This window comes from Lissotriton helveticus, chromosome 1_1 (assembly GCF_964261635.1).
Source record: "Lissotriton helveticus chromosome 1_1, aLisHel1.1, whole genome shotgun sequence".
Lineage (NCBI taxonomy): Eukaryota > Metazoa > Chordata > Amphibia > Caudata > Salamandridae > Lissotriton > Lissotriton helveticus.
Window position 1 is genome coordinate 1,075,061,990 of NC_136057.1, and position 21,444 is coordinate 1,075,083,433.

The following is a 21,444-nucleotide window of genomic DNA, read 5'->3' on the forward strand; positions in this document are numbered from 1 at the left end:
CAATACAATAAAGGCTACCATGGGCCGCTGAGTGGAAAGCATAACATTGGGTAGTGGGGTTGTTTGCCCACCAAACGCCAGCTATTGCCAGGGCTGAGAGGCAGTCTGCTAAGTGGTAGTGAGAAGGTGCCGCCTGTCTCATGGGGCATGCGATCTCTATTATCACAAAGTGCCATATTAAAACCCTCCACATAACTTCTCCTATAGGCAACCCAGGCAGAAGTTTACCCAAGTTTGGGAAGGTGACACCATGTATAGTCAGTGGAACATATACTGACACTAGGTTGGCCGTCTTGCCCTCAAACGCTCCAGAAAGGGCTGCATGTCTATCCAGCTGATCAGACTAGGTTTGGTTAATAGTAAGGGGAAGCTGCTTCCTAAGGAGCATTACTGTGCCCCTGGAAACAGAAGTGAACCCAGCTTGGACCACTATCATGTACCCCCAACAATCCAAACCCCTGCAAGCATTACAAATGTGATGCATTTCCTTTAAAAGGATTACACCTGGGGAATGCCTTTTAATATATTGAAGCACTATCCCATGATTAATTCTGTCCCCCAAGCCGTTTAAGTTCCAGGACAAAAGCCGAATTTCAGGAGGAACCATTTTAGTCGCAATCCTCCCCTACTACCTTGCAGTGTCTCTCACTCCCTATCTTGGCGGCCTTACTAGGAGGCCTGGCCAAGAGTGGAACACATAAATACACCAATTCAAGATTGACTTGTGTGGTGAAAAAAGAAAACTGGTGCCATTCAGTCAAGTAAATGAGAAAAACAAAGCTAACAAATTGACTCCTCACCTCTCACCACCCCAAGTTTGGAACTAAAGCCCCTCTCCCCGCCTCCCTGTAAGACGGTCCTAGAACTACCCATACCCCCAACTCTGCAGAGCCTGTGTCGCCCCAACCCAACATAGAACACTAAGGGGAGCATGGTCCACCCCCTGTCCCCCATACAAAGAACATAGTATTACCAATGGCCCGTAGTATACGAAGGTGGTTGCCTGAGGGATATCGACCTCAATCAGCCGCCTTCACTGTTCTGGCACCCAGACTATGGGTACCAGCTCACAAAATTAGTGGTTCACTTTAAAGTTATATGTTATTGCTAACAACAAGCAGAGTCCCGGTGTCTCTTACTGAATACGCAATGTTCAATGGCAGTGTGAGCCATCGATAGGAGCGGTATGAGTATTCATGAAGCTTGTCATTGTGGTGATTCCTTTCCTTTGCAGCTCGAGTCTATTGTCTGCTCAGATGACTTCTCAGAGTGCTCTCCTCACTACCTCCATCGTTCTTTGGAGCAGTTGTACCCCATCATCCTCCATCCCTTGAGCCACTCCCAAGCCTCCTCCAGGGTTGAGAAGAACAAAGTCTTTCCCTCAGACTCTACTCGCAGCTTTGCAGGAAAAATCATTGACTAATTCACTGCTTTGTTTCTCAGCACCCTTTTGACGTCTAGAAAACTTTGCCTCTGGAGTGTGACATTGGGGAAGAAAGTTATATTCACATTTTCATAGGTCACTGGAGTCTGAAGTATTACATCACAGTCACGAAAAATTATAACACAAGCAATAATGGGATAATAATGGGATAAAGGGGGGACCCTGGTTTGGGGTGTCCGCCCGGGACATGATGGGCCCTCTCTACTGAAAAATATTTAGAGATGCCGCTAGGTTGTAGGTCCTTGACAATAAGATCCTCAACAAATAGGTCCACTGCTGGTCCCTCTGCCCGCTTCAGGACTTCTAATATGCGCTCATTATTGCGCTGGCATCTGCCTTCATAATCTTCAAGTCAGGTCTCTGTGAATTTACTTGCGGCTGCAATTCACTGACCTGGACCTTGAGTGCCTCCATGTCATGGTGTAGAGTGACCGTTGAATCCTCCACCTCTTCCACTCTCGTGTTTAGGTTACGGAGATCTGCTCTCATCAGTGAAACGTCAGTCATGGTCAAATCTATTCATGCTTCTAGTGCAGATCGTACACGATAAATCACCGCCATAATGTTGTGTAGTGTCAAGGGTTCCTTCTCCACAATTGGTTGCATAGCAGGTGTAGGTTGGTCCTGGGACCCTTCCAAAGCCTCTGGGCTCTTAGGAAGTGTGCCATTATCTAATCTAATCTGGTGGGAGCTCCTCTTGCCTTTGCCACCCATCATAATGCCAGAAGAGGTGCTGGAGAGAAGGGGGAGGCACCAGGGACACGAGGATACTCGCCTCCGCCTGCCTATGGGTGTACATTAGCACTCCATGTGGCTTGTTGGTTTTCTAATCATGCATGCGTTTCTCTCCGATCCCAACTGCACACACTCCAAGGGTTCCGCCAGCAGAGAGGGAGCACACTTCATATGCAGATTTAAATTGTCCCTCTGGGACCAATAGGCAGCAGAAATGGTGGGCAGCAGTCACCAGGGGGCTCACTTGTGTTGGAACACAAAGGGAGTAGTGCCACAGTTAAAGAATGTGTGCTGGCAACAGTCTCAGGCTGTGTGACATAAGCGCAGTGTCCAGCAGTGCCACTTAGTTTCCCAAAACAGTGAGTCTTAATTATGATCCAAACACAATGGGATAAAATCATACCGTGACTGTGATTCAACATATTGGATCACATTGCAGGTGTTCCACAAATGATGCACTGAAAGTAAAGAGTGACACATGTCAAAACTAGTGCATTGGTGCTGTACAGAATTATATACAGCAGAAAAACACGTCACAAGGAGCTGATCAAATTACAAACTCTCAACATGACTGAATACGAGTGCAATATGTATATTTCTATGAAAAATATCAGTCCGCTAGTTTCTTTTGTCAACGTTTCCACCCCATATAATGTGAACATAAATGTACATTCGAAACATAAAGGTAGCCAAGTGCCGCCCGAAGGCTGGAAAAAGACACTGCCAAAGGATCAGTGTACCAAGGATTTTCAGTGTCTACCCCATGCACCGCATCTTCAGCCTAGGATATTTAGCCTTAAAAACCTCTTACAATAAGCTAATCAGACTGGCCCCTCTTGTCTCTCAATGGTGAACCATCCCACTAAAGACACACAGGTATCAATGCCACCCACTTTATCCCATCCTGCAAGAACAAAACAACACACTATAAACTGATAGCTGCATTCTCTAAAAGCACATAAACTTCAGCATAATGGTGTCAACTGTGGTGAATACAGGTGAAAGGATAATCCATACTATAACTCAACACCTAACGTCAATCTTGAAACAGACATTTGCCTCAATGGCACCAAAGTCGGCAGTTCCTTTCAAGCACCGTAGCAATATTTATTGGCCAACCAGTCTACAACATTAGGGTAAAGCATACTAGATGGTTAACTGGCCAATGTCCTATTCTCTTTTTTTGGTCTCAACTAAAGACAGGTTGAGTCATTGTCTATTGTATGCCAGCTGGCTTAATCCACTGGCTGAAGGGGTTGTCCAACCATCTTGGTATCAGCCCATAGCATATCAGTGAGAAATTGGGTTACTGGTGACTGGGATGTGAGCCCTGATCAAGCAGAAACCATAATCCTTGTCAGGCTGAGGCACAAGCCAACCCTAAATTAACTTGTGTTTAAACCCCTGGTAGCTTGGCATGGACCAGTCAGGCTATATTCGGATGCAATGTGTAATTTATGTGAAACTTCAAACAGTAATGAAGTGAATAACATCACACAAATAGTATACCACATTGGGATAGAAACATGGGGTTATTTGTAATAAATAAAACAAGACCAAAATTACAAGAATCCAATCAGTAGAAATAGATATATGCAAGTTTAATGATTTCAGTGAAAATAACACCAAAAAAGTCCAAAGTGCCAACTGTGGATATCTGGTCGCATTGGACTTGGACAAAGTCATAAGTTAGGCTGACTGGTGTGCGGGCCTGCTACAGGGACCCAGTTACGCCCATTGAACAAAGTATCTTAAATTCCGGTTTGAGCAGTGTTGCGAGGGTCCACTACGAAGATGCGTTATGCTGCAGAAATGATGTGTCAGTTCCAAGATGCGACGAGGCTGCGATACTAGGTCCTGCAAAGTAATCAAGAATCCAACTGATGGGGCTTCTGATGCACAGTCTGGCATTGAGGATATGTTGCGCAGTTTGGGCAATGAATTGGTTGGGAGGAGTTGTGAGGTGGGGTCCGGCATCGTCTTTAAGGATGCCGTCAACAAGGGATGTGAGGACCAGCACACTGGATGCGTTGCACAGCGGAGGTTCCAATGAGGTGGCAGGCTGCGATGTACATCTTTGCAACAAGGGAGAAACATTCAGAGACTGCAATGCATCGTTTCTGCTTAGGGGTTGTGCTACGTAGCAGAGGAGATGCATCAGTTCCACTGGATCCAGAGAGGCTGGCAGAGCACCTTAGGTCCACTTCCAAAAGTCCACGAGTAGGTTGGCACAACTTGGCAGGGTAGACTCTTAGATGGCACAAACCAGGGGCTGCTATTGAGGTTGTTGGAGCCTTCTGTCCCAGAGGCTGAAGTCAGGAGGCCAGTCTACTAGTCCTTGGAGTCACTCCGGGGACCTGGGTTCGAACAGATGCAGGTCCAGTCCTTCTCATCTAAGCAAAAGAGCAGAAGGCAGCAGGTCAGCACAGCAGGGCAGCAGTCCAACAGAGTGGCAGTCCTGTCAGCAGTGCAACAGTCCCACCTGACGGAGCATCCACAGGTCTAGAAGTGTACTGAAGTGTTGGTGTCTGTGGTCCAATACGTATTCCTAGGCGTTCCACTGAAGTAAGAGGAACTAATAGAGGTTTCCCTTTGAAGTCCCCAGACATCCTGTCTTTCCTCTCCTGGCTCCAGACTAACCACAGGGGATATGCAGCTCCTTGTGTGTAGGCAGGACACAGCCTATTTAAGTGTAGGTCGAGTTGTGCCCAGCTCTGTCCTCCCATCCTGTCAGTCAATCAGTCAATAAAAACTTTATTTGTTTTTTTACAACCATAAAGATATACAAATACAGCATCTCACTCAATTAAAATAAGTACAAAGTCAATATCATAAATTAGAACATTGGAATGTTGGGAGCTCCATTGAAAACAATGGAGTGCTCGGGGCTTATAATGGCTGGTATAAGCCTGGAGCTCCAACATTCCAATGTGTCTTTGTTCAGAGCTCTGGCTGTGAACAAAGGCTTCAGGGAGCCTGAGGGGATTCCAATCCACAGGCAATATCTAAATTCATCATTCCCACTAAGAGGTTTACAGCTTGCATCCTATTTTTAATCTCATATTAAAAAAAAATCGGACATAGAAATTCTCTTCCCATATCTAAAATCTTCATACAGTCTAATAAAATATGTAAAATATCACAGGTGATACCTAAAGTGCAAGTGCATTTACCCTTACTATCTATCATTGAATTTTTGACCCCTTTATTCACATAGCAGGGGTTTATCCCAATTCACAATCTTAACACTTCACGCCTTAGTCGGCAGCTAGGTAATCTATCTACATAGGGGTAATGTAGGTCATTTTCCCAAGCAAAGATCATATGGGACACTGAGGTTTCTCCCATCCTGTCAATGAAGGCCCATCCAGGCACACCTAAGCTCCCTATTGTGTGTGGATGTCTATAAGGATAACACAAAGTCCAACTGCCAACTACACCCAGTCATGTGTCATAGAGACAGGCTGCAGGAGCTCAGTGGCTGAGGCAAGAAACTGCCAACTTTCTAAAAGTGGGTTGTACGCAGCTGGGTTGCACTCAAGATTCTCGTTTAAACATAAGCTCAATTCAACTAATTTTACAACATTTTTTGTATAATTCTGTGTGCACCAGGTAAGGGGCCACCTGGTTCAAAATGAGAAAGAAATTACCCAGATCTCTATCTGGGAATGCCCAGTGCACAACAAGGGCATCACAAAATAGTGTACACAATGTTTTCAAGCAATATTCGAAAGTATATGATAACTGTTGACTTTTTAACAACAGTTCTCAATCCAATTTTCAATTAATCAAAAATATGATTGTCCAATCTTCAAATCATAAAGTTGCTGTAAATCTGCTTTTATTCTTGATATTTGCAGATGCGATTCACATAGTAATAACTGATATTGCTTTTCATCAGCATAAACAATGGCTTAAAAATCCCAATGCATTTCGGGCTATTAAGAGGAGCCCTTCATCAGGGGAATCTGCAAGGTATTAATACATTGAGTAAGTGACAAAAGTGCAAAGAAGTAAACTCAAAATTGATGGCTTATACATGAGCAGGACAAAATGACATTAAGTGTCATCGTGCCATTATATGGTGCTAAGTCAAACAGTTTATGGTGCTAAGTCAAACAGTTTGAAAAAAGTGAAAAAAAATTGATGCAGTGCCAGGGCATGACTTTAACCAAAATGTGAAAAAAAACACAAGATGCACAAAAGTGTTGTTAATGAACTTGTGCGCAACTAAGTGACTTTCATGCAATAATTCCCACTAATCCAATATTATCATACCTCTAACGTTTTAGAGGGTCACCTCTAAACGAGAAGACCAGACGGCAATGTATTGAATGTCTAAAAGTAAAAAGTGAATCAACATACAAATCATGACCAAACGATTCTAATGACTGAATCCAGAGACAAATGTCACGTCGTGAAAAAAAAACCACGGCGCTTACCTAAATGAGTTTCAGTTAATGTCAGGCAGTTTGTAGAATATCATAATGCGGCTGAATGACCTATAAAAGGAAGCTGGTATTAGGCATATAAGTTAAACAGTGAGAGCGTCACAAAATAAGTGACGAGAGCTGATAGATTTGACTCACCAGAAATTTCAAACACAACACCGTGCAAATCAGTCACGAAGACGCCGGCTCCACCAAGGACCCCCGGGCGTCTTCTCACGGTAAAAGGAGTGAAGTCATGGGCATCGATGTAGGACTATCCTGGGAGCGTTTAACAGTGGCCATTATTGAATAAGTTAGTAAGTGATAGAATAATACAATACTAACTCGAGTTAAGAAAGCCTCGGGTAGTCAAAAACGGAGCACAAAAGTGGTAATGAGTTTAAAGAAATATAGAGCGCGGGAGTAGTGGTGAGTTAGAAAATACATGAAAAATACTGATGCAAACTCAAATGGAAAAACGGAGTGCAACAAGTGATGTGTATGTGAAATTACAAAAATATGTGAATAAAGTCATGATTGAAACTGATGGAGAATGACAGTAACAATGATATAAAGCACTGTAATATACAAACATAATGAGGCAGTGACACATGATTGACATGATATGAAAAGACCACTCAGATTCAAAATTGTATGTGATCATGAACATAATGATGATCTAATACATACATAGTCAGCCTGTTCAAGATAGATCAATGTACATAGAGAACAAATAAGAAGACAACATTGCAATCGTTATAAAAAGCAGGACAATTCAAATTTGTCATTCAACCCGGTTGGAGACAATATTTGCATAAACCATATCCAGTGGGACTCACGTTGTGATAAAAGTTTTGACATATCTCTATCTGGACGAGTTTCTACCACCTCTAGAACCCCAAATCTTAACTGTGCAATGGTATGTTTTTCTGCATGCCACTGCTGTGCTAGCGTAGAGCTTAGCGTGTTTGTCCTAATGCGACTCTTGTGTTTAGCTATGCGAGTACGAAGAATTCTCTCAATTTTTCCAATGTAATACAAGTCGCAAGGACATTTAATCACATAAATCACATGGTGACTGTTGCAATTTGTATTTAAATTTAAAAATATATTTTTGCCTGATCGGGGATGGGATAGACTTTTATCAGTGATAACGTTGTTACAACGTGAGCAGTTCATGCATTTAGACATTCCTTTAAAAGGAACTTTAACAATGTCTTTGGATTTATTCAAAATCTCTTTAAGATTACAGGACCTCTTGTATGCAAACAACGGGGGATCTACAAACATTCCTTTAAAGTCGGGCTCAGATTGAAGTAAAATCCATCTTTTTAGTATGATTAATTTCAAAAGATTTGAATGGGTCGAATATGTGGAGACAAATACCTCCCTAGCTGAACCTGGGTTTTTAATTTTCTTTTTCAACAGGTCTTCGCGCACAATGCTTATGACCTGGTAATTGCCTGATCAACTACCGATGGAGGGTAACCTCTGCTTAGGAACTTGTCTTTAGATTCTTCAATTGTCTGCAGGCCAACCTGAGGATTGGAGGTGATGCGCCTGACTCTCAAAAATTGAGAGAAAGGCAAATGACGTTTCAGAGACCAAGGATGGAAATGTTGATATAGGAGGGCATTATTGCGATCAGTGGTTTTTTTTAAACTTGTGGTTTCAATGATGTTATTGGATAATGTGAGCAAGACGTCCAAAAATGCTATGCATCGTGGTTCAATGTGATGGGTGAATTGAATTCTGGGGTTGATACCATTCAATACAAGAACTAGAGCTTCTACATCACCCTCGTGACCCATGTCAAATGTTCAGTATGTCGTTGATGAAACGACGATATACTATAAGGTTGGAGGCCCATGATGAGTTGGATAAAATATGCTCAGTTTCAAATTTAAGCATGTAGATATTAGCATAGCTGGAGGTACCCGAAAAACCCATTGATGTGCCGTTTGCTTGAAGAAAAAACTGTCCCTTCCACTAAAAATAACTGTGGAATAAACAGAAATTGAGGATTTCCAAAAGGAACTATTTGTTAGCCCTGATCGTATCTTGTCTTAGCAAAGCCCATTCAATGGCTTCAATGCCTTCAAGGTGAGGAATAGATGTACAATGACACTACATCTATGGTACACAACCAGGTTTCTCCGGTTTCAGGAATGAGTGTGTCTCGGAGAAGGTTTAGTAGATGAGTAGTGTCTTGCACATATGATGGACTGGATTGCACAATGGGTTGGAGAAAGACATCTAGATAATGACCCAATGGATCATGAATGGATCCACATCCGTAGACGATGGGCCTCAATGGAGGATCTGATAAACATTAATGTATTTTAGGGAGCATATACAACCCTGGTCTACAGGGAAAGCGCGTGAACTGGTACTCCCTAGTTTTAGTGCTAATGGATTTCATCTCTATTGCATATACCAGAATCATTTCCAACAATGCGGAAAACTCTTCTGTGGGATCCTGAAGTAGAGGCAAATAAGTGGAAGAATCCTGCAACATGCTTTCAATTTTATTCTCATACTGTGTGCGACCCATTGCTACTAGAGCCCCACCCTTGTCAGCTCTGGTTAAATGTAAAGTGTCATTAGTCTGTAGGGATTTCCATGCGAATCTCTCTCTTCTGGATAAATTAGACGTGCCAGTTGATACTGATGGTAACTTAGCTATGCTTTGTTTTACCAGCATCTCAAAGAGATCAATAGTCTTGTGAGAAATAGGTGAAACAAAAGTACTCTGTGGTTTGAATTCAAGATATTCATCATCATTGTGAGATTCAGGTTCAGTCACTATTGTGGCAAAGTAATGTCGTAACCGTAGTTTCCTGGTGAATTTGAACAAAGCAATCTTAGAGTCAAGGCTTCTAGGTTGGTGAGTGGGTACAAAAGAGCATCCTTTATTCAGTACAGCAATTTGATTGTCAGTTAGTTTCTTAGAAGTAATATTAACAACTAATGTTTCTTTTGACGATGGGATCTCCCTGTTTTTGCTGTATCAGGGACTTCTGCGGGTTTGGCTGACTCTACTGCTGCCTGTATGGGAGGTTGGTTTGCGGCAGGGCTGGTCTCCAAAAAAGAGACCTTGGTGGAGCTTGAGCTACCAGTCGCTTCATCTCTAGATGGTAATAAAGTTGCAGGGGGCACAGGGGGACGAGACATTTGGGTGTCGCTCATTGATGCTAGACTCTCTTCAGATGAAGTAGTACCCTGCTTTTGCCAGTTACGTTTTTGGGCATAAACCTCGGGCCAAGAATAAACTTAATCCAGTTTATAATCTATCGTATCACGACAAAATTTCCTGATCTTACGTTAATGAATGTCTTTGGCATATGTATCAAGTTTAATGTTAATCTCAATTAAAGTGGTAGTCCGGACATCAGCTTCCATGCGCTGCACTAAACTAGCCTGGAGGTCTTTAATTTCAGATTCTAGGCCCACCAATACCTGAGACAACTCTTCAACAATTAATAAAATAAGATCTAGAGAGCATTTGTTTAAAATCACATACCACTTTTCCATAAAGTTTTTATTCATTTTAAACAGCATTGGTTTGATTTCGAGGTGCAGCACCCTCCGTATACGACTAGCTTTATGATATTGAATGAGGGTGGTGGCGTGCAGACGTTGGTTTTCTTTCTACGCATAAGGTATTCTAGTTGGCAGATTTGTCGCTGAACAGGACCTGTGGTGTCGAAAGTCCTAACTTCTCTGATAAGCCCATAGATATCAGTCGCTTCAGCGGCTGAATAAACTTCTGTATTTGCTCTATTTTCTGTAAGTTGCAGTATATCATCAAAAGACATAGTAAAACATATAACAATTCAACAAGTGGTGCAAAAATAGCTGCTGGGCAGAAATTTGAATAAACAGTGGGTTGTACGCAGCTGGGTTGCACTCAAGATTCTCGTTTAAACAAAATGCTCAATTCAACAAATTTTACAAAGATTTTTGTATAATTCTGTGTGCACCAGGTAAGGGGATCTGCGGGCCACCTGGTTCGAAAGGAGAAAGGAATTGCCCATATCTCTATCTGGGGATGCCCAGTGCACTACAAGGGTGTCACAAAATAGTGTACCAAATGTTTTCAAGCAATATTTGAAAGTATATGATAACTGTTGATTTTTTAACTACAGTTCTCAATCCAATTTTCAATTAATCAAAAATATGATTGTCCAATCTTCAAATCATAAAGTTGCTGTAAATCTGCTTTTATTCTTGATAGTTGCAGATGCGATTCACAAAGTAACAACTGATATTGCTTTTCATCAGCATAAACAATGGCTTAAAAATCCCAATGCATTTGGGGCTATTAAGAGGAGCCCTTCATCAGGGGAATCTGCAAGGTATTAATACATTGAGTAAGTGACAAAAGTGCAAAGAAGTAAACTCAAAATTGATGGCTTATACATGTGCAGGACAAAACAACATTCAGTGTCATCATGCCAATATATGGTACTAAGTCAAACAGTTTATGGTGCAAAGTCAAACTGTTTAAAAAAAGTTTTGAAAAAATTGATGCAGTGCCAGAGCGTGACTTTAACTAAAATGTAAAAAAAAAACGCGAGATGCACAAAAGTGTTGGTAAGGAACTCGTGTGCAGCCAAGTGACTTTCACCCAATAATTCCCACTAAACCAATATCATCATACCTCTAGCGTTTTAGAGGGTCACCTTTAAACAAGAAGACCAGCCGGTAATGTATTAAATGTCTAAAAGTAAAAAGTGTATGAAATGAAAAAATGAAATGATATGAAATGAAAAAAAATGAAATGAAAAGAAGATTTATTAAGCGCTGCAGCTGCCCTGAGGCGTCCAGGCGCTAAGACTAAAAGAGTGCTTTTAAAAGAGTACAGGGAGGTTCTGCTTACTGAAACAGAAAAGTTTTAAGCTGCTTACGAAAGCTAAGCAGATTGGGGTTCGTTCTCAGATGCAGGGGGAGAGTGTTCCACAGCTTTGAAACATTATAAGAGAAGGAACGGCCTCCTGCTCTAGCTCTCTGGATTCTAGGAATCTTAGCAAAAAATGCAGAAGATGACCGGAGCATTTTGTTGGGTATATAGAGGGAGATCAAAGAGTGATTAATTTCTGGACTCAGTTTCCAAAAAGCTTGGTGAGCAATACATAGAGATTTGAACTTCACCCTTTCCCTGATGGGAAGCCAATGCAGAGCTTTTAACCCTGGCTTTATAGATGTTCTTCGTGGGATACCAAGTAGAGCTCGAGCTGCACAGTTTTGGGTTTGTTGCAATTTTTGCAGGCTGTACTCTGGCGCCCCAAGATACAGGGCATTATTGAAATCCAGGCGGGACTGAACAAGGCCCTGTATAACTATCTGCTTGGCCTCAAATGGAAGGAGGGGAAGGATCTTCTTTATCACCCTAAGGAGGCCAAAGCAGGTGGCCGCCACCTTGGTAGCCTGTGTGTTGAAGGTCAATGACTTATCTAACCATACCCCCAGACTTTTGATGGTATCTCTGGGAGCAGGAACTGCACCCATGCTCAAAGGCCACAGCCGCTCCAGAGTGGAAGGGGCTGCCGAGCCCAAGAGCATGAGCTCAGTCTTATCGTCATTGAGCTTCAGACAGTACTTCAGCATCCAGCTCTTAACCTCTTCCAAACACACTGCTAAATTGGGCAGTGGTTGGAGACCACTCTTCTGCACAAGGGAGACCACTAGCTGGGTGTCATCCGCATAGGAAATGGTGTCAATACCATGCGGACGGACAATCCCAGCCAGCGGTCTCATGTATGCATTGAGGAGGGTAGGGCTCAATGAAGAGCCCTGAGGTACTCCACACCCCAGAGGCCTGCTTGACGAGACAGAAGTGCCATCAAAGACCTGGAAGGTTCTGTCGGTTAAAAAAGACTTGAACCAAACCAGGGCTTCTCCGGACACACCCAGGTCGGCAAGACGGGTCACAAGAATTTTATGATTTACCGTGTCAAAAGCGGCACTCAGATCGAAGAGGATCACTGCCACCGATCCTCCCCGATCCAGGATCCGCCTCGCCTCCTCTGTCACAGCCAGCAAGGCGGTCTCCGTCCCATGTTTGGGGCGGAAACCCGTCTGGGAGACATCAAGCAGATGATTATCCTCGAGAAACTTAGTTAAAAGGATGTTGATGTGTTTCTCGAGGATCGTACCTGCCCATGGGAGCAAGGAGATCGGACGGTAGTTGCTGGAATTAGCCGGATCAAGAGCAGGTTTTTTCACCAAAGCCCGTACCATGGCATGCTTCCAGGCCAAGGGTACCGTACCACTCAAGATGGAGGAGTTCAACAACTCCATGAGTGTTGGGAGGATAACTTTTCTGGCTGAAACCAACATGCCTGGAGTAGCAGGATCGCACGGAGATCCAGATTTTATTTGGTGTACTAGCGTCTCTAGTGCTTCTAGATCCAGCAAGGGGAAGTGGTCTAATTTGTTTTGAGAAAGAATTTCTATGTCTGAAACCAACTCGGGGCTTTGAGTAGATAGTTCAATGACTGGGTCCGGAAAGGAAAGATAGATAGAGGTGACTTTATGAAAGAAAAAGTCAACCAGCTCATTGCATCTGTAGAGTAAGTTGCAATTGTCTGCCAAATGTGAGGGGGGTTTTATCAGAGATTTTACTATTCAGTAAATTTCTTTGGGCTTAGATTTAGCCAGTGTAATCTTTTCATGATAATGGGCTGATTGCGTTATTTTTATGGCAGATTTGTAGGTCCTAATGGCTTCCCTATAGGTAGCTTTATCGGTGGAATCGTAGGTCAAACGCCATTTCCTCTCCAATCTTTTGCAAATACGTTTTTTGTCCCTGAGCTCTTCAGTATACCATGGTACAGTTTTATTCTGCCTTTTCGACCCAGATATACGGGGAGGAAGAATCGAATCTAAAGAAGTAGTGATCCAATTGTTGTATGCATTATTGTTCACAGATGGGTCACATGAAAATGAAGGTCTAGTGGTGCTAAGGATATTGGACCAGTTGTCAACATGAAGTTTGGACCAGTTTCGAGTTTTATGGGAAGTAAAAATAGAGGGTGATGGTTTAAGTATGGTCAAGGTAAAAGGAATCAAAAAATGATCTGTCCAAGGTAAGCAGCTAATAGTGCCCACTCTGAGATGTTAACAATTGCTGAAGATCGGATCTAAAAGATGAACTTTTGCATGAGTTGAAGAAGGGACAAGTTGCTCTAGTTGAATGGCAGCTAGGCTCGCCATCATCTCTGTGGCCACAGTGTCTGACGTATTATCGAAATGAACATTAAAATCTCCAAGTAATGTGAAATTTGAGGGAGAAGTGGCCAGTTCCGCGGCCACTGAAGGAAGGGAAGTTTGAAATTGTCTAATGGGTCCAGGGGGACGGTAGATGAGGATACCTGTGAAACTGGTATTAGGGGAAAATTCAATGACGAAGGGCAGACTTTCACAGTCAGCAACAGACTCCGCCAGACACCGACAAACATAATTATCCTTATAAATGATAGAAAGCCCTCCACTTTTGCCCTGAGATCAATCTAAACGGGCTATCTGGTAACCAGGTATAAGGGCTTGCACCAAATCCGGCTGAGAGTCTAGGGTCAGCCAGGTTTCAGTCAGAAAGACTGCATCCGGTGTGTGTTCATCCAGCAGCAAGGATATTTCTATGCTGTGCTTAGGGAGAGACCTGCAATTAAGGAGAAACATGAAGTACTCCCTTGCATTAGGCTTGGCTGATGTGCAGATCAACTACATCTTACAATGCGGACAGAGCCGGGGGATCTCCAGGGGATATATAGAATGACAGCAGCTGGGTGACATGGGCGGGCGCAACTGATGCAGAGAATCCGAGCTATATAGCTTCCTATCTCCCACCAGAGACCCAGGGGGGCTGGCCCCTGGTCCCGGTCAGGCTCGGACGGGCGCAGACAGGCTTGCCTTTGGCGCGCCCGCTGCGCCCGCCCGCTGCGCGGACGGGAGGACATATGGCTTTTATACGTAATTGAGGAGGGTGGGAGGCGTCCTACAGCTAGACTGCAACCTCCAGTCCTCTCAATATGGCGGATATGAGCCCCTGTCCCGGTCCGTCCACGTCAGCGCCTAATCGGCTGCACAGGGGATACAGGGACAAGGTATGCGGGCTTCGCAAATATTCTATTTAAAAACAACACCACAGTAAGTGAATCTACATGTGGCGGCGGCGCAAAATAATAACAACACACTCACGTTTTTAAAAATTAGGGAAAGCAGATAGAGCCCCCGGCTTCCGCCTCAGGGGTTGAGCAACTCAAATTAATCTGCGCGCTGCGGGTATCGAGTGGTTTAAATACCCAGGGAGGGCGGGAGGCGTCCTGCAGCTAGACTGCAACCCCCAGTCCTCTCAATATGGCGGCTATGAGCCCCTGTCCCGGTCCGTCCACGTCAGCGCCTAATCGGCTGCACAGGGGATCCAGGGACAAGGTATGCGGGCTTCGCAAATATTCTATTTAAAAACAACACCACAGTAGGTGAATCTACATGTGGCGGCGGCGCAAAATGATAACAACACACTCATGTTTTTAAAAATTAGGGAAAGCAGATAGAGCCCCCGGCTTCCGCCTCAGGGGTTGAGCAACTCAAATTAATCTGCGCGCTGCGGGTATCGAGTGGTTTAAATACCCAGGGGGGGCGGGAGGCGTCCTGCAGCTAGACTGCAACTCCCAGTCCTCTCAATATGGCGGCTATGAGCCCCTGTCCTGGTCCGTCCATGTCATCAACATACAAATCATGACCAGACGATTCTAATGACCGAATCCAGCCAAATGTCACGCAGACAATTTAAACATTTTGATAGGTTTAAACCCTTCATTTTGATAGGTCTAAACCCTTCATTTAAATATTATTGTCATCCCTAAGTAGCCCTTATATGCCCATAAATCAGGGTGCATGATATTTAAAAAGTAGGACATGTAAAGGTTTAACATTAAACATGTCCTTACAGTGGCAATGCCATAAAAGCAATTTTTACCTCAGCAGGGTTAGCTGTTCCATAAGTGAGCACTGGGAGTTAATAGTACCATTGAATAAAGTTATCTCCGCCTAGGAACCAGCTAAAAATTTAATTGGTGGACTTTTTACGATACGTATTACAAACTCAAATCATTGGTAAAGTTGGATTTGTAACAAATATTTTACAAAAAGCACTTAAAAAGGTAATCTTTTACTTGCTTATGGCTTCTAGGAGCCCATTTGCTGAGCTTTGAACTGTCACTCAGGAGCTGAATGGCATCTTGATGAGATGAGAAGTGTCTCTCAGAGGGGACTATACCTGCCACTGAAGCCTCTGACGAGAACCCTAATAACTGGTCCTACTTCCACTTGTAGCCAGGACTAAGAAGTGGACTCCCGGGTCAATTGGTTGACCTTCTGTTAAGCAGCAGGAACAAAAAAGCTCCAAGAACTCCACTCTCATTAAGGAGCCCAGCTGACCAGTTTCAAATGGACTTGCTCTAGAGCCAGCTGGTGGCTTCTGTTGGAGTCCTTCCCCACAAATGTTGTTCCTGAGGTCCTGGAGCCCCTGGCTAGTGTTGCAGTGCAGTCTTCCCGTCTAACCCTAAAAGCTGAGACTTGTTTAAAGACTTTTTGCTTGGAGTACCATTGTGTACCTGGAACAACCTGCTAGCCGATCCCCCAAGGATGCACCGCCAGTGGGCCTGACTTCCCTGCAGATCCTGCTATGCTGTTCTCCACAGCAGCACTAGCCACAACTGCCATCCAAAGATGTTGAATCCTCTTCTGCTACAGCTTGCAACCTTGGCCCACTGAGGAAATCCAACTTCCAGAAAAGTGTCTAAGTCTGAAGGTAGAAATCGTCAGCAGGCCTGATGGGGAGGATCATTGAATAGATGTCAATGCCTTCCTGGGTGCAAACTCTAGACCGTTCCTGCTCCAAGCTTTTCCCGCAATTGTTGTTTGCTTCACAAGACCTCATCCTTCATCAAAGCATCATTGACAAGCCTGTCTTTGGAGCCAGCCTGTAGCCTTGAACCGGTGAGGTCTCTTCCTTCTCTTGAATTTTCTAAGACCGATGGTAATACTCTGACATGAACCTACCTTGCCGGTCTATCACAGTCAGCCTTAACTTTTTACTTTGGTCCGGTCTAGCACAACCAGTTTCCTGCAGTTGCAAATTTGCGGTTTTCGGAGCTTTTTTTATTTAAAACATAAAAAATCATATCTCCAGTTCCCCTTTCTTAATTTTTGCCATTTTGGTGTAATTTTATTCATAAAAATATTATCTAATTTTACAAATTGGAGTATGGTGTTTATTGTGTTGTATTTTCAACTGTTTTGGTATTTCTAAATGATTTAGAGATTTTCTTAAGTTAAGCCTGTCTGTTCTGTGCCATAGCTACCTGGGGATGAGCTCAGGTTTAAATTGCTAAGGGCCACATGTACAACTGATTTGTGACTCGTAAATTGGTCGCAATCCAATTTGCAAAAGCAAAATGGGCCATATGCTATGTACGATAAGCATTTGCTAATCTGAAATAGCGATTGCAACAAAGTTGCAAACAATTGCAAGTGGGAAATACACATGCAATTTACCACAGACCGAAAACAGGTGGTAACAAGGACAAACCTATAAAAACAGGCCTAGAATACATCAGAGACCTTCCAACAATGGCTGTCCTGTACATGCTAGCAAGGAGAAGGTGAATTTTGTCTGCTCAGCAGAGGAGGATGAGACAGGAGAAGATCTTCAGAATCAGGCTGACCAGGTTTGAAAAGACAAAGGAAGAAATATAAGACCAATACAGGCTGAGTAGAAATGGGAGCCTGGAGCAAATAGCCACCTTAAAGCCACTCCCTGAGTGCAGTACGCTGCACAGAAATGCTATCCCGACCAATGTCCATGTGTTGCGCTCCTTCCACCTATTGCCAAGTGGTAGCCACCAAAAAGTAATCACAGTTGCCGGAGTGGTTTCTCACAATGCGCTATCGTGATTCCTTCTCAAGTTCCTTGACACTATGATCCACCACATAAATCAACACATCTACCTGGCCAGGGATGATGTAGTAATCCAAAATACAATAACTCAATTTTACAGGATAGTCAGATTTCCACAGATTATTGGCTGCAGAGACGGAACCCATGTGCCCATATGTCCCCCATTCCACCTGGAATACATATTCTGGAACCAAAAAAAACACACATTCACTAAACATTCAGGTTGTCCGCAATGTACAACACATAATCACTGACAATGTAGCAAAATTTCCAGGGAGCTCCCTTGACTCCTACATCTTTACCACAGTGGCTTTCACGAGCAACTAGAAAGGGGGGACTTTGATAAATGATACCTACTAGGTAATGCACTGTGATGTACAAAGTGAAATGTCTCAGTGCAAACATTACTCACTGTATGTTGTCTCACCCTCATACATGTCTCACCAGGTGACAGTGCCCTGCAGCCATGGCTCCTCACGCCCTACCTGCCTCCCAAAAACCAGCACGAGAAACAATACAACACTGCACATAGACCCACTATGAGTGTGATAGAACGCACCTTCCGCATCCCGAAATCGCACCTCCGGTGCCTTCATAAAAGCAGAGGGGCCTTGCAGTATGAGCTTGCAAGGCGGACTGAATTGTGGGGACATGTGCAACACTACACATCATTGCCTGCAGGAGGGGCCTACACATGGAGGTGTCTGTTTCAAAATCAGAAGATGATGGCCCGGGCCCACCTGCCTGACATCCACCTGAGCAAAACAGAGCAGCAGCGGGGAGACGAAGCAGGGACCACATAGCCAGACAATTTATTTTATGGTAAGATGCATCCATTTACACAACACTCTCCACAAATGACAAAACTAATAGTAGATTTCACAAACTGGGAAACCCTTTAATGTCAGGGTATTCAGAAATGAACTGCTGGAAAAAATGTCCATCATGGAAAACATCATCAAAATGTGTGTGACAAAGGGAGGTTACTCTACCGCCAACAATGATACCATGGGGGCAATTGCATGGTACGTATGCAATGTGCAGTCACGTCCAACATTTTTGGGTTGCTTGAAGGTGCTTTACACTGTGGGGATGTGGAATGCTTGCTGCTGCCCATACCCATGTGTTGTCCCGCAAAGGGGACATTGCTGTGGCTGGACACTTCGCTATTGGGAGCATCTCTCATTGCCTCCGTGACAAGACTGGAGATCTTTATTGCCTCAACATCAGCAATGCTATGCTGCAGGCCTCTGGTCCCATCTCCACTGTAGTGGCCCATTTCCACCTGCAGGGCCAGTGTGCATCTTGAGTTGAGAGTAGTAGCCTGGGCAAGCCTGCCGATCACTCAGATCACTGCCCCCATCCTGCTTGCCCTTCTCCTTTTGTTGCGCCTCTGCTGACTTCTGCTGACTTCTCACCTCCGCCAGCTTGGTGCAGAGCTGCTCAATCACCCCAGTGAGTGCATCAAACTTGATATCCAGCCAGGGCTGGTTGTCTGCCAATTGGAGGGATAGGTGTGTAAATCCCTGGGCTGCTTAGTGTTAATTACTCTTGAACGTCGCTGTTGCAGCCGCTGAATTTGCAGCATTGCCTGGTTAATGCCGCAGGCCTCCGTCTGGTCGCCCATGCCTGCCTGGAAGTGGGCATAAAGCCTTGCCTGTTGCTACCTCCGCAAGCGTTGGATGCTGGTGCCGGACCCTGGTGACAGGAATTGTTGGTGCTGCTGCCTGCTGGGATATGTTAGCCTTGATGTCAGATAGGCCTGCATGAGACTCTACCTGGACATCCATCTCTTTCTCCATCAGGTAAAAGTCCTGCTCTTCCCCTGCTTCCTCTTGTGTGTTCTGTCCTCCCACAGCTGGTACAATAGAAAACAAAATAAATGCAGTGTTTGAACCTTGTTATGCAGCACATATCAGACAGTTATGCCACTGTTTATGCACCTGTCTACATATTCCATAATGTAACAGCTGTGACTTTTGGTGCATGAAAATGGAGTGTCTAAGGGTATCTGTGTTGCATGCCTGTGGACTGCAAGGTTCTGGCAGGTATGTTGGAATAGTAAGTATATTGCACTTACCAGGAAGGCTGCAGGCACACGCTGACTCTGTATCCTGTTCTAGATCCTGCTGGGGCTCAACAGATGCGGGCTCTCAGATGGTCCAGTTGCTGACCCTTGGAATTCTGCCTTTCCCTCCTGATCTTGCACTTTTCAGAGTCAATAAATATCTGGGAGGCCCGCTGAAAAAGCTGTTCATGGTTGTTGCAACAACCATGAGTGAGAATTTCCAATCCCCTTACAGAAAATGTAACCTTCTACCTAAGCTCCCTTCTTGCTCTGCTGGCTTGCCATTGCAGGGCTTGCTTGGTGCCTGGATGCAGTCTTGGAGTGTGCAGCTGCCTTCACATAATGCTCCTACTGCTAAACAGGAATCATGAAGGACACCATTTCCTGGTTTGGGGTCCTTCTGATGTTCCAGGAAGTAACTGGGCATTTTTAAAGCTTGGGTCACTAATTGTGATCACAATCGCAAATTGCAACTGCTGCTACAATTTACGACTACATACAGACTCGCAAAATGCGAGTTCAGTAATTGCGATGTGACTCGATTGCGGGTCGCAGATTGCGGGCCAGATTTAAACATTTATCAGATTTAGCGACTCTTAGTTTGCGGTTGCAAGTTCTTGCAAATTGCAAGTTGCTTTTTCTCACGGTCATACATCTGGCCCTAAAACCTTCACTGAACCTAACAACAATAGAGACATTAGCACTTGTGGCGGATCCACCCTCAACTGCACATTTAATCTAAATTTAACATTAGATTAAATGTGCAGTTATTTTCATGAAGGTTTGAGAGGAAGGGGACTAGTTAGGGTGACAGTCACAAACTGCAAAACAATTTAACATCACATTACCATTTGTGACTAAAGCTGTGAACCATCAAAATATTCAGAGGCAATACCGACAGATATGGCTAGTACTCCTAGGCGCATGAAGTTTACTTCTGAAGGTGCACGTTTTTAAGCTGAGGATGATGTATAGCTGTATATTATTATCGATGCCTTGGTTCCACATATGAAAGAACTCTCTCAGTAAAAATCAAAGACATATATTTAAGTTTCATTGTATGTGTAACAGGTTGAGACTCCTAAAATAATTTATTTTGTGCAGCCAACAAGAACAAAATTGGTACTTACAATATTACCTGCAAACATGTGTGGCTAATTTTGAAAATACATATTTCAGGTTTGTTTGCTGTACTGATTATGATGGACCACCAAATCCAATAAGTAGCCAACTCTTGGAGTAGGAGCTGCTTCACTGCAGGAGGTGCAGTTCAAATAGTGTAATTAGGTAGTCAATAATAATAGCTATTCATAATTGAATATGTTGCTTTCCCTATATACTCTCTTTTATATATAAGGTTTACAGAGAACCTTTGCTACAAGATTTTACCACGTATGAATTCTTAACTATGTTCATGTTTACATTTCAGATTTTCTGAATACTGCCTTCTGTAGATGAAGCAGGTTCATGGTCCAATAGTGTGGTACACCCAATAGGCCGAATTTATAGCAGCAAATTAGAATACCAACCACACAAATATCACGCTATAAGGCTACTGTCACAAAAATATCATCAGCCAAAATATCATAAGGTTATGTACATACTGGTAACTGCGTAAGAATAGATTTACTATTCTTAACTTCATGTCTATGTTCCTTTACTTCAATATACTTAGTAAATATGCAGATGTGTACAGTGTGATATGCTATTTAGTATGATTGCAGTGTGTGGGGAGGGACCATGCCTCATGATAGACGAAGTCCGGAGGCATGATCCCGCTCGCCGCAGCTCAACAACAATA